The sequence below is a fragment of the Thunnus thynnus genome, chromosome 6, assembly GCF_963924715.1.
Source record: "Thunnus thynnus chromosome 6, fThuThy2.1, whole genome shotgun sequence".
NCBI classification, from domain to species: domain Eukaryota; kingdom Metazoa; phylum Chordata; class Actinopteri; order Scombriformes; family Scombridae; genus Thunnus; species Thunnus thynnus.
The window spans coordinates 5,744,925-5,758,913 of record NC_089522.1 but is presented as its reverse complement, the minus strand read 5'-3'; the positions used below and the strand labels follow the sequence as shown (position 1 = coordinate 5,758,913).

General features: G+C 38.6%; 1 protein-coding gene across 4 annotated transcripts in view; it reads left to right on the top strand.

Annotated features, from left to right (window-relative positions):
* LOC137184067 (glutathione synthetase-like) overlaps positions 1-13,989 on the top strand; it is a 40,920-nt gene that overhangs the window by 3,551 nt on the left and 23,380 nt on the right. The window contains exon 1 of one of the 4 annotated variants that reach the window (XM_067591393.1): positions 7,462-7,795. The exons of 2 other annotated variants lie outside the window; for them this stretch is intronic. The gene's annotated coding sequence lies outside the window, so the exon portion shown is untranslated. Of the gene's footprint in view, positions 1-7,461; positions 7,796-13,989 lie in introns of those variants that run through there. One more of the 4 variants, XM_067591395.1, reaches the window with a different exon arrangement.

Sequence of the window (13,989 nt, the reverse complement as noted above, 5' to 3'; positions counted from 1 at the left end):
CTAAATGGTTTAATGCTCAACCAGCAATATACATACCGTGGTTGAATGTAGAAGTGTCTTTTAAGTTACACACACAGTTCTAATGGCTAATGTAGATGCTGCGTCCTAAAAGCTCAGAAGTTAATAGGAAAAAGCCTAACATTACTGTCACACTTTTGTTGTTCCAATGTATTAATTGCTGAGAAGACCTAGTCATCTTTGTCAGATGCCTGCATTTTTTAGGACGTGGCAATTAACACTGCAAAAAAAAAGCTATGGAGGTGCTTAAAATCGTTGCCATAATGTGGTGAAAAGGAAAAAGATTCTGACATATCTCCAACAGAAAAAAAACTGATATTGTTCTTATGCAGGAAAGACATTTAAATAACGAAGAATCAGCCAAACTGTAGAGGGACTGGGTAGCTCATGTTTACTACAGTGTGTTTACTTCAAGGAAATGAGGGGTTATAACTCTGGTTTAACAAAATGTTGATTTTTTGTACATACCTGCCTCTCACACATGGAAGGTAGATGGGTCATATTAGATGCCACTGTGGAGGGTAGATGTCTATACTATTGCAAATATTTATGCACCAAACTGTGCGTCTCCAGAATTTTTCCATGAAGTCTGTGATGTAATGTAATGTTGGAAGTAATAATGTAATTATCAGATGACACTTCAATCAAGTTAGGGATTTATGTATGGATAAAACATCAAGACCTAATCAACATAGTACGTCATCCATTCTGCTATAGACCAATACATTATAAAAAGGCACATTTAAATACAATTAAAAAGGGTTAAATGGAAAATAGGAAAAGCTAAAATAAGACAGATGAAATAGGAGAATAAAAGTTACAGTGCAGTTACAATGCAGTGCAAGATATGAATCAAAAGCCTCAAATTTGATTTAAACAAAGGCCGCGGCAAACAAAAAGGTCTGGATGGTTCATAACATAGCAGTAGATCAGACATGTATTTTGGCCCTAGATCATTCAGTGCTTTGTAAACAACAATAGTATTTTAAAATCAATTATTTGACAGAAAGAAAGCCAGTGTGAAGATCTGAGAGCTAGAGTGATATGATCTACTTTCTTGGTCTTAGTGAGGAGTCAAGCAGCAGTGTTCTGAATCAACTGCAGCTGTCTAATTGACTTTTAGAGAGACCTATAAAGACATCGTTACAATAGTCGAGTCTACTGAAGATAAATGCATGTGTAACATGGTGTACTCAACTACTCATGAATTTATAGTCAACTATGATCCTTTATGACACTTAGGCCATTTATATTTCGACTCAGGAGTGAGTGACACAACTAAGAGAGGTTAAAGAAAATAACTAACTTTATTACAACACAACCAAAAAAACAAGAAAATAAACTTTTAACTCAAATTGTCTCTTACAGCAAAATGCTGTTGTTTTAGTCTTTTTTGTTTATCAGTCTGTAGAAAGAGTTCAGTCATCCACAATTCACAGTTCTTTTCAGTTCTCCTCAGTTCCGGTGTCTGTGCGAATATTGTTGTTGCTACCCAGGTAATGTGTATGTTGAGATTTCATATGCTTATCAGTCCAGGAGTAAGGTTGTTGTCATTCCAGGTATTTTGAGAAAGGCAGGCCGAATACTCTCTCTGCGCCCCTGGTATGGATCCTGACTCGCAAAACCAGACCACCTCCTCGGAAACAACCTCAGACTCAAAAAAAAACAACCTGCACACGGCAGGGAAAATATCTCTCATCACTATTGTTGAATAATTTCATTACTTTAAATAACCATATTTCTCTTACTCTTTCTCTGTATAAATGGCTTAACTCAATTAGTTAATCAACTGTATTTAAACAGCACACAGAAAAAAAACAGCTCTTACAGTCCAATATGAACTTAAATACACTTACATCTACATTCAACTGTTTATCCTCTGTGAAAACTAGCCACAGTAAAACCAGCTCCTCACTTAATGTAAGAACCCTTCCTCGTTATTACATGAGGAAAAACAAAATGGTGGTTGCGGTGCCACTATTTAAAGACAGCTCATCAATCAATCAATCAATCAATCAATCAATTTTTATTTATATAGCACCAAATCACAACAAAAAGTCATCTCAGGGCACTTTTCACATAGAGCAGAGGGGTGTTCTGAAGAACTGTTTATCTGCTGATATGTGAATGTTTGGGTTGCCAAGTGGAAACCATTGCTGCACTTGTAGTGCTCTTTTGACCATGGGACCTAAGTCCTGTGACTCATATCCTTCTTCTATCATCAATGTCACATGTGGAGTTGAGTTTTTCACCTGAAACCATTCAGTGAGATATTGTGGAAGTGTTACTGTGGCTGCACCTCCTTCTGGTCTGACATAAATGTCCCCTGCGGTGAGCAACACTTGTCTTCTGCTAAACCGCTCATTCCAACATTCCTCATAGTCTTAATCCAATCCATGGGTGTCAAACTTCATCATGCAGTGCAATGGCAATGGTGATTATGATGGTTTTTTGAACTGTGCTTGAATCCATGGTTTCCATTGCTCCCACTGCTGCTGTAGCATCGAGTGTTGAGGGTTCAAAGTTATCCAGTAAACTACTGGTTATAGATAGCCAGACATGTCTGCACATCCACAGTGATGACATTCATCAAACAATGACATCATCAGTCTTTGGTTCGAGGATGTCAGTTCAGGTTGGTCACCTGATTGACCAGGAATGCAAGATGAACACTGTCAGCGGTACACATGATACTAGCTCCCAATGAACAAAGTGTGTCTGCTGAAAACAATAATGATGCAATTACTCTTTTACCGCCAATTAGCAAAGGTATAGGCTCTATTAGGGGTATTACTTGTCTTTTCCCAGAGAAGCCAACAGTCTTAATTGAAGACTGTGAAAGGGGGAGATTAGAGCCTTCTTTTCCTATACAGGAATAGCATCTCTGTTGCTCTGGTGGTGCCCAAGGTGGTCCATTGTATGGGGCATTTCGTGCTTTACCTCTTCCTCACCTCATGGAGCCTTGACCTCCTCTCAGTGCTTGTCCTCCACGCCCTTGTGGTTGCTGTTGTTGTCTGTAATAATCCCCGTGGGGCACCGGATTAGCTGCACCTGGATAACTGAGATACATATTTATAGGTGGTATTTGTGTTGCTGGGCTAGCAGGCTGTGGACTGTAAGTTGCAGCTGACCACCATAGTTAGGTGCTGTTACTTGTGGTGCAGCTGCCTGCAAAGGCATTGTTTGGTTGTAAGTTGGTTCTTCCTCTTGTGGGAGTGTTGCCGCAATTACAGGAGCTTCTACTAGTCCCACCATATCCATGAAAGTCTGTGGCACGTATTGATCTACACTGTTCCCCACACTGATGTCTGGTTAATTCTTCCATGTCTTGGTCCGCTTCTAATTCACTCAATCTCTGTTCACTTGTGGTTTGACTTCTTGTTCTCCCACACACTACAACCCTCTGGCATCAAGTCTTCACACCTCTGCAACTCTTGCAGTCGCTTGTGTGCTTCCTGCCTTCCTTTTTCCATTTTGTCAACCTCCTTTTGCAATACTGCTCTTTGTTGTTGTGCATTTAGTGTTGTTTGTTTTGTTCCAGCGGCTTCCCTTATTGATTTGTCCAATTCTTCAAACATTCTTCAGTCCTGCAACACTCTTTCAGTTTGTCTTTCAGACTCTCTCAGTCGTTCCTCTGTTTCTTTTAACATTCTCTGAGCTTCAGCCAATTCCTTTTTATTTCTTTCTCTCTTTCCTTGTCTCTTTTCTTGGTTTCTATTTTCATGACTGTCACCAATCTCTTATCAAAGTCAGCATTTGATCTTCTGTATCATCAATGTTTTCAGTATCATTACCACTGCTTGTTTCACTGTCTTCACTATTACTATCCTCCAACTCTATGAGATGTTTCTGATAGAAAAATCCATGTATTAGTTAAGTAGGTATGGTCATATGTATGTATATATTTGGCGGCAGGGCCTTGAGGGGAACACTATAATAGACATATGGACATCATGGTCATCATGTGAAAGTGAGAGCTCTGTAAAGCTTTGTCTAGGTCTGTTAGAAGGAATCTGTAAACAACTAGAGGTGCCTCCCCAGGGCATCAAGGCCGTCAATATATACTAGTGACTTTCCTTTGTCTTGTCAGAATTCTCCACGGAGACTCTGCGGACTCTCCGTGTCTACAATATATGTTTGGTTTGGATTAAAGAGACGCTTGACTTCAACCAACCTCAGTCTATTTGGTAATTTTTACCTATCAGTTTCTCTTTCTTATCCTTCTTTTTTCCTTTCATCTCTTTTACCTTGGGTGTAGATGTGTGTGTTGGCCCTGTATTGACTGCTCTCTCTTTTTCTTTTTCTCTTTCTTCCTGTTCCCTTGAATCACACCATCTTCTTGCTTGTAGTTGCATGCGTTGTTTGTGGTGCTGGCATACAGTGGTGGTGGTTGTAATGAGGCAAGACCTGTTGGCTGCTTGTGGGAGACTCTTCACTGTTAGTCACTCTTATCTTTATCTTTCCTGATAGTTCCCCTTGGATATCTAATACTCCCTCTACACTGTCTGCTACTTCACCCATTACATACGGTCCTGCTTGATCTAGCTTGTGAGGGTAGATATCATTTTGGTATGGGGGTGGATCAATTATTGGTGGGCCACTTCCCTCTGCTTGCATTACTCCCATCATTTCACCATTTTTAGCTTTCTCAGCCATCTCAGTTTTCACTATCTCCCTTAATTTTTTAATTGACTGTCTGGTATGTTTTTCCTTCTTGAAAAAACCATCCCAAAACCTCTCTCTCTTTTTGCCTCTTCCCCACTCTTGTATTACTAGTGTCAGAAGCTTTATGGTGTTTAATATTAGCCTCTACCTCATCACAGCAGGCAATGTCAAGTGTACCCTTGACTGGCCATCGCTTATACTTTCTTGGAGAATCAAACTTCAACTACAATCACACCGAGCCTCCTTTAAAATCGGGATATCCAATACTATCTCCCTACTTACCTAATTCCCATCTAACCTTTCTAGGAGCTATAGTAATATCCAATCTAGGGTTAACTAGTGATCTGTGTTCCCCCTATATTGCATGATCATCAGGCACCCTGAAAAATAGATTAAATGGTACAGTTGCTATTCCTTCTGGATCATGGCAGAATTTCCTCAATATCAGCTCTAATGTCTAAGCTGTTCACAATCTTTGCAAAAATTGTTCCACAAAATGTTAGGAAAATAAGCCCTAACCTGTCTCAAATTAGTCCACTTAATTTATTACAATTTTAAATTTATTTTATTTCAAATAAATCACCTTAGTGACACTCCACTCCTCTATTGTCTATATGTACACTAAAATTGCTGTCCCCTTGGGCTCCCTGGCAATTTCTCCACTTTAATGTAGCTGTGTCCAACTGGTCTTCGACTTAAGCCAAATGGTGTTGCAGTTAAATACTCATAGTGTACTTTGCTTACATTGTAACACAACACAATTCGACACAGACAACACATCTCTCTTATAACAACCTCAAGAAAAAACTGTATAACTCACTATTATTACCAAATCATAAAATTGCCTCACTCTGCATGTACCAAAATGTTAGTATAGCTCCATTCACACATACATACACCACATTGAACTCTTTCCAACTATTATGTGAAAAATCACGCAATGTTTCAGTCTTACAGATTCAACTTAATGAATGGTCCAGGATGAAGACACTGTGCAATTATCACTTAGACTGTTAAATCAGTTAAATCCCACAGTATTCCAATCTACCAGATTCAACTTAATGAATGGTTCAGGATGGAGATACTGTGCGATTCTGATTCAACTGTCTTTATTAATTTATTCACTTATTGGTATAATTTTCTTTTTTTTTAATCACCTTATTGGAAACTAGATTCTCTAGAGGAGGAGTGTTAGTTACCTGCAGTCCGGGCAGACACAATCCGATGCCAGAAACAACAATTTTAGCGGATTTGGTAAAAGGTTCTGCTTACCTCTTAATGGTGGCCACCGTTGGTTCTGGTCAACAGATGCCCTGTCCGGACCCCAGGATCCCCACATCACTTCCCTCCTGGCTCGGCTTGCCAGCTGTCGTGGGAAATCTTCAGATGGGCCAGAGATCTTCAGGTCACCCACAACTTAGGAATTAATTTACCATTTGTTGAAAAATACAGAAGAAGAATACACTGCAAGCTGAAAGAGTTCAATGTGAATAGGTTTACTGTGCATTAAAGTGAAATACAGAGCAAACTGAGGCTTTGACCCGGGACAAATAACCCAATGCAAAATCATAAAACATTAAATTATATACCTCTTATAACCCCTCCTAATGCGGGGCTTATTTTCTAAACTCCACCTTGCTTGACCTTGACACTTTGGTCATAATCCAGACATGATTCATCTCAGAAAAAATGGTGTCTCAAACCTCTCTAGCATGTATCAATTGTACCTGGCAGTTTTCACATTTCTCATAATAGACATGGCCTAGCGGCCTTCACTCATTGCACACAGAAAATCAAAATGTGACATTACTGATCATCCCCTTCCAAATTCCCTTGGGAACTGTCTCTTACTGATGTAAATGTTGTCTTTGCACAGTTACTAACATGTTGCACAGTTACTAGCATAACTGATTGTTGGGGACATCTGTCTCCACCACAAGTGCCTCTGTATGGTACAACAAGGAAGTGATAATATATGGAAAATCTCTATTTTGGGAAAGATAGGTCAACTCAGGCATACAGATTCTTAATGGATCTTAAAAATAAGCATAAACCTCCTACCTCAGACTTCTAGAGATTCTTACAAATTAGACATTGTATGCTTTTGTATAAAAAAATTAAACTTGGTGGTATCATTGAAATGTAGGAGCTCTTCATAAAAAGAAAACATATACAGTTAGGGGCATCAAAATTTTATGAATATATTAGAGGCACTCAGTTGCTATGATTGGCAGGGTTAAAAATGAGTTGGGAAAAAGATACTGGCCAAGGAATCCCAGATGGCTCTTGGAAGAACCTTATAGCTTCTTGCCATACTTATTCACATGAGTCTCAGTCTCAGCTAATACTTTATAAAATAATCAATAGAAGTTACTGGACTCCCTGTAAATTGGTAAAAGTAAAACTAAAGGGCAATGATACATGCTGGAGATGTGGTAAAGAGGTGGGGACTAATGCATCTGTTATTTTTTTTGTGAAAAAGCCAAAATGTGTGAAAAGAGATTGTATCTTGTTAGGAACACACTTGAGCAATTCCCCCATTTGTGTATATTTGGATTATTAGTTGTATTAAATTAAAAATTAAAAATTAAATTGTCAAAACACTTTGCTTATGGTTTTGTCTAGCCACAGTTACTGGTGGTAGACTGCTTAGTATTTTCCTGATCTTGAAACTCGCTTTGCGTGTCTTTGTGGTATTTTGGTGACCAGTGCAGAGCTCACAGTGCACAGGTGGGAGGAGAGGCAGAGACAGGTGGGAGGTTCATTCAAATGGAGCAGCGCAAAGCCAGTTGTATTTTGGTTGAAATTTGGTCATAGATGTAGTGCTAAAACAGATGTCTCAGAACCACATCTAGTTGTGGCGCAACATCAATCGGTGCTGATTTTGTGATTTTATCAACAGGACACTGCCAGAGAGGCTTGAGAGAGAAGCAACCGGAGAAACAACCAGGAGAGTTAGCTTGTTTGTCATTTGTTGTTAATGATATCAGACTGGTTAAGCAGCAGCCATAAAGTTCTGTTAACTAACAAACAAGATGACCTATAGCCACGAATGGATGTTATGACATGAATACTTCATCTCCATGATAGAAAGAAGAAGACATCAGATAATGTGAGTCAGATACAGCTTCTCTCTCTCTGTCTCTTTGGTCGCTAGTTTCATCTCTGATGGTTAAATGTCTCTGTGTGGCTGTTGTGTGAATTTATCTCCTTAACATGAGTGCAGCATATATATATATATATATATATATATATATATATATATATATATATATATATATATATATATATATATATATATATATATATATATATATATATATATATATATATATATATATATATATATATATAATGTGCTGTGGGTAGTTTGCTTGTTGAAGTTACAGTGAGATATCTGGACTCACTCATTCATGTGGAATTGATCCCGTTTTTAATTGAGTGGTTGTTCAGTCACCTGTTGATGTTGTATGACCAGTGTGCAGGAGGTCTGGCTGCTTGCTTCTGACAGTTTCTTTAGTTTGTTTTTAAGCTGAGCCGTATATTGAGTAATAAGCTTAAAGTAACTAGAATAACAAGTGTTAACTAGTGGTGTAGTTGATCCGTATGGATCGCCCCCCACGGTTCGGCAGGCATATGAACTGCGGATCAATTGCAAAAATGTAATGTCTCATTTAAGACAAAGTAAACAAACTGCTGTAAGTACAAGTCATGGGCAGACAGCGTGTTGCTAATAGGGATTTTGAAGGGTAACGATCAAACCAGCATCTAACGGGTCCGAAGTGACATCTGTAGGTATGTTTACATGCTGTTTGATGTGCTGCAGCTGAGCAGCTAATTAGCATCTAGCTGCTAACTGATGTTAGCGATGAATGTTTGTTTGGTGGCCCATTCAACAAGCTGCAGGACAGGACGTGTGTTCATGTTTCCAAGTTATCATCAAGTTTTGATGATGTGGACAGAGGCTGATTCATTCACTGCCGTGTTTAAAAGAGGAAGGTATCATGCCTCATATTGCAATAATTGAGCATTGAATATTTCATATATTTTATTTTATTTTATTTAAACATTGGACATATTAAATGTTGTTTTCATTTAAGACCATGGGCAAAAGTTCATTGCTGTTTCTTGCTGTGAGTGTGTTATAGAATAAATAGAAAATGTAGACTATATTTTGTATGTCGTGCACATAGATCAGAGTGTGTAAGTCATGTATTTGATACATGCATTAATACTTTCTGATGTGAACCTACACTTTTAGATCTGTGAATGTTTTTAGTGTTCAGTCTTTCTAGTATTCAGCACTGATCTGTGTCTGTATCACATTATAAGCTTTGTGGTACTTTATATATTTCTGTATACTAAGAAAATACATAGGAAACATGTGTAAATCATATGATATGTTGTCTGTTTTTGATGAGAACATAAATCTGTTGTCACAATAGAACAGTACTATAAATTTGAACTTCACTTTGTTGGTAAAATGACACATCCTGAACCACTCCACGGCTCAAGTGAGCTCTTCTTTGTTTAGAAACAATATGTAGGCTATATGCTAAATGTCTTTAAAGAAGCAGCCTTTACACTGCTCAGGGGTCTTTGTTTTAAAAAGCAAATTGTTTTATTGACATATAAAATTGCCCCCACCCCTCCGATTTCATCAGCTGGGGGACAATGATATAGTATGATGCAGTTTGTTGTAAGATTCTATGTTGGTTTTCCTCCTGTCCTCCCCAATTTTTTGAGTATTTTTCTGTGTCCAGCTGCAGTTACTTATTGTCTCTACACACCTGACAGTACACATTTCAATCAAACTTTGACCAGGTCATGTGGGTTAAAAGTCTATACTTTTCTAAAAATAGACTTGATGAAAATTAGGAAATTAATTTGTTTTACACACAAACTCATCAAGAGTTTTCAATTTACTAATTGAAATTCAAGTGAATGGGCCCAAAACTTGCATGATTTTGATGACACAGGTGTGAGCAAGACAGACATGTCTCACCCTGCAGAAAATTCTCATCCTCACACCATTGAGATTTGATGTTTCGCCATGACAGAGGAAGTTGCTATAACTTTATTGTAAATGCTCCAGTCTGTCCCAAACTTTACATGTTTGATAAGAGTCCCGGCCTGAACACGTCTACATGACAATATTCCATCAGTGATGCAAACTGGCTGAATAGCACCCCCTACGAAATTACAGCGAAGCAGCGCCAGCAGCAGGCAAAATAGTGGACAAAGGAAGTGATGTTTATCTCCTTCTTGCACTGTCTGAAAACAGCCCGGGTCTAAAGACATCTACATGCCTGTCACAGAGGCCTTTCAACAGCACCGCAGCCTGACGTGCACGTAGGCACGAGGGCCCGTTCAACGCTGCTTGCAGCTTTAATTAAAACACTAATTCATTAATTCATTAATTTTGTAATTAGTTTATATACTTGTTTTACCACTCAATGCACTCTCCGTGCCCCCCACACCCAAAGCTCTTAAACTTGATGCTGCAGATTTAAACATTATACTCAAGAAGTGCATTTAAGTCCGACTCTGTCCCATAATGAAGGATAAGTGGAAATCACTTTAGCTTTTGGCCAAATCAAAGTAAAATTAATATTATAGATTGAATATTATCTGTGATAAATACCAATATTCTAATTGGTGTTCTAATAGCTGTAGTATGGGCAGTGTTAAACGGACTTGGAAGCAAATCAGCTGGTTAGTGAAAGGGCAGCGCTTTTTATTGCCGATTTAAGTCGAAACTCGGAACATAACCTGCTCTGGACCAGGTTAAGTTTGCAGCATATGTTACCATGGTGATCTAGCCAGGTTAAAAGAGAGCCACCTTCGTGACATTGAAAACCCTGGCTTTAGGCTAAACATACCTCGTTCTCAGCAAAAATAGACAGAGGAAATGATCTGTCATATTGACATCACACCAGCAACATCACACCTTTCACTATAGTTTCAATGTCTATATCTGTGGAATATGTCACAGACATGAAGTGTCACCACTGCGGGTCAGCCTCACTTGGAGTGGTGACAGAAGTGGGGTTCAACTGGCGAAATGATTAATATAATGGATAAAAAAAAAAGTCCTTTGTGAGGAGTGCATGTGGCTGACAACCAGACCCCACCACGCTCGTCAGAAGGAAAGCCGCTTTCACCTCACATATTTATTTATTTTTAACAATTGAGCACCGCTCCTTAATCTTTTTCTGACTAAACTAAATATAAATGAAATTTATAATTAAATGATATAAAACATGCTATTATTGATGGCCGTTATCAAAGCCAAACTCTATATAGAAAGATAGAGCTGGCAGCAGAAGTGCCACAGCAGCAACACTGTCTGTGTGGACGCTGCAAGCATGCAAGATGCAGCAGTTCAGCGATGCACATGCACTGCTGATGTTCATGCAGGCTGTATGTCCCAGGTGTTAGCCCTGCCCTGATCCTAATGTCTTCCCCAGTCTATCAGTCTATCAGCCTTGTGTTGTGTCACCGGTTCCTTGTCTGATTACTTTAGTTCCTGTTTTATTTTGAAATGTTTTCTCCTGTTTTGTTACCTTTAATTCCTGTGTTTTCCCACCTTTGTTGATTGCCTCGTGTTTCACCTGTGTCTTGTTTCCCTCACCTGTGTTCAGTTTGTAATCAGACCCTGTGTAGTTAAGTCCTGTTCTCAGTTCAGTTTTTGTCGAGTCGTTTACGTATCTGAGGGGTGTTCCTTCAACACAGCTAAAGAAAGCTGCATTTACTTGAAAAAGCCTGGCTATAGTTAACTTCAACTTTCACTTTAGGCTCAAGTCATTCCACTAACGCAGCTTAGCTGTGTCTAGTCAATGCTAAATCTAGCCAGACTGGAATAAGCTTGAAGTGTGCGTGTGCATGGAGTACATAAGCAACCCAGAACAGTCCATTGTCGAAAAGACAACACTATGTCGCAAAAAGAAGAGAAAACTAGAGCAGTGTTCTTTTCAGCAGCAGAACAAACCTGCTGATGAAACTATATGAAGAATATAAAGGAGTTTTCACCAAAAAGGGCAATACTGCTGCAATTAACAAGGTGAAGGAGATGACTTGGCACAAAATTGATGACAGATTAAATGTATACCTTTTAGGTGGGTAGTGATAGCCTAAAGGTTATTTACTTATTATTAGAAGGTTGACGGTTCAATCCTCGCATCTAGCTTGATGAGTCTGCATGCTGAAAGTGAAGAGCAGTGCTTGTTCCTGTTCATGGTTTTATCTTTATTTGTTAATAAATGAGTATTCAGATCAGTGACTGTGGTTATATTATCACTAGGCTAGATAATATCAGATGTATATCTAAAATTAGGATATAAGTACAGTGGAAACAGCTTAAGGTGATCACGTCTGTCCGGGTCAAATATCACTATAAGCGGATGATTATTATAACCTTTTCTTTTTCTTTATTTGTCATGCAGAATACCATCTAATTGACATTTGTATATTTATTAGCCTACATGAATATAAAGTTACTGAATTTTAATGACTGTTTCATAATACAATATAGCTGCTTCAAACGCAGTGTGCGCACATTTTTGAAGCAGCAGGTTCTGACTTTTGCCAATTACAAGTTCCTTTATTATAGGCGATAGATAGCGGTGAAATTTACTTAACCCCTCCCCCCATTGTCATAAGTTTCAGGGAGACTTCGTTTTTCATTGAGAGAAGATGACTTTCTTTCTCTGTCATGATTTCAGTGTGCACACAGCAGCAGCCGCTTATCATAGGAGTAAAGTACAAAAAAAGATTTACATGGTTTAAAATGTTTTGCCATATGTTGTCATGTATGAAAAGACCCAAAATGAATACTGTAGTCGGGCTACTTGATTTCTAAAATTCACAGCAGAAGGACATGGTTTGGACTTTATTTAATTTTCTTTTTGTCCTCACAGTTTGAACAAAATGAGTGAATGAATAAATAAATAACTTAAAAATAACGCTGGCACACTTTTATTTCTTAAATTATGAATACTAAGCTTTTAAGTAAAAGGGTTGCGAGTGCGAATAAACACTTGATAGAAGCGTCTTTTGAGAGTCTGTTTCTGTCTGTCGGACATTCTTTGACATGCAGCTGAGTTAAGCTTGACCGTTAGCCTGCCACGGAGCAGACTAGTTCTGCTGACGAAGTTACCATGGTTACTGAGCTGGGACTCATATAAGCCGCAGAGATGGAACGGAACTCTCACTTAAATTAGCGAGGCTTATCAAAATAAGCCAGGATATCCCGTTAGCCAGCTTGATGGAACACCCCTCTGGTCAGTGTTCCTTGTGGCTGAGTCTTGGTGTCTCCTGTGTCTTTTGAGTTTCAATAAATTTTTCTGCATCTGATCCTGCCTGTCTGCCGCCTTCTGCGTTTGGGTCCACCTGCTCAATTCACTTTGTAACAGACCAAACTACATACTTGCTTCAGACGTGCTGCAACAACAGATTAATGCTTAAAATATAAATATAAATACTGTATGTCAATTAAACACTCTCCAACCAAAATTGGCACAGAAAATAATGTTTAATGTTGTTAAAGCAGGAAAATCAGTAAATCAGTCTGCATTGATAAATGAATGTGAGAGATTCCATCTGCTGTCCACAGCTGTTTATACTGTATGAAAAGCTTCTCCTCAAATTCATTAAATCCCAGCAGAATCTGAAGGCAGCAGGACTGATATGTTTAAATCTGCAGCCTCTGAGAATGTAGCCGTATGTTGCTAGCTTAGCTTCATGACACATACATACGCCGTTAGCTGAGTAACAGAAAGAAACAATGTTTTACGAGTGCACTTGTCTTAAAACGTCATCAAAAGATTAAAGGTGAAAAAGCTGAAAATCCTGCAGAATAATGAGTCTCGTTAAGTAGACGGTCAGCTGTGAAATTTGCAGAACACACACATAACCACTTACCAATAATGGAGGGAAGACTGTCTCCAAAAATTGAATTTCAGCCATTCCAAATGTAAATTTTCATCCTCTGGAAGGCTGTAAAGACTTTTTAGTTGCTGAACAACCAGCAACAGCAACACTTCTAGCGTCCTGCTTTGCTCATCACCCAGCTGAGATGCAAACTCCTACTACAGAAGTTATGTACCTGGCAGCGGTGGGCTCATGCCAAAGCTTCCTAGCATATTTGATTTGACTTTCTGGTGTGACATAGTAACAATTAACTTTTAAGCTGCAAATTTCAAAATTTCAAATAACTTAAAAAGGAGATAGAATTGAGTAATTTTGCAGCACAGGAGGTCCCACCATCACCCTAATCCATCCCAAAGATAATTTTTCACTATACCA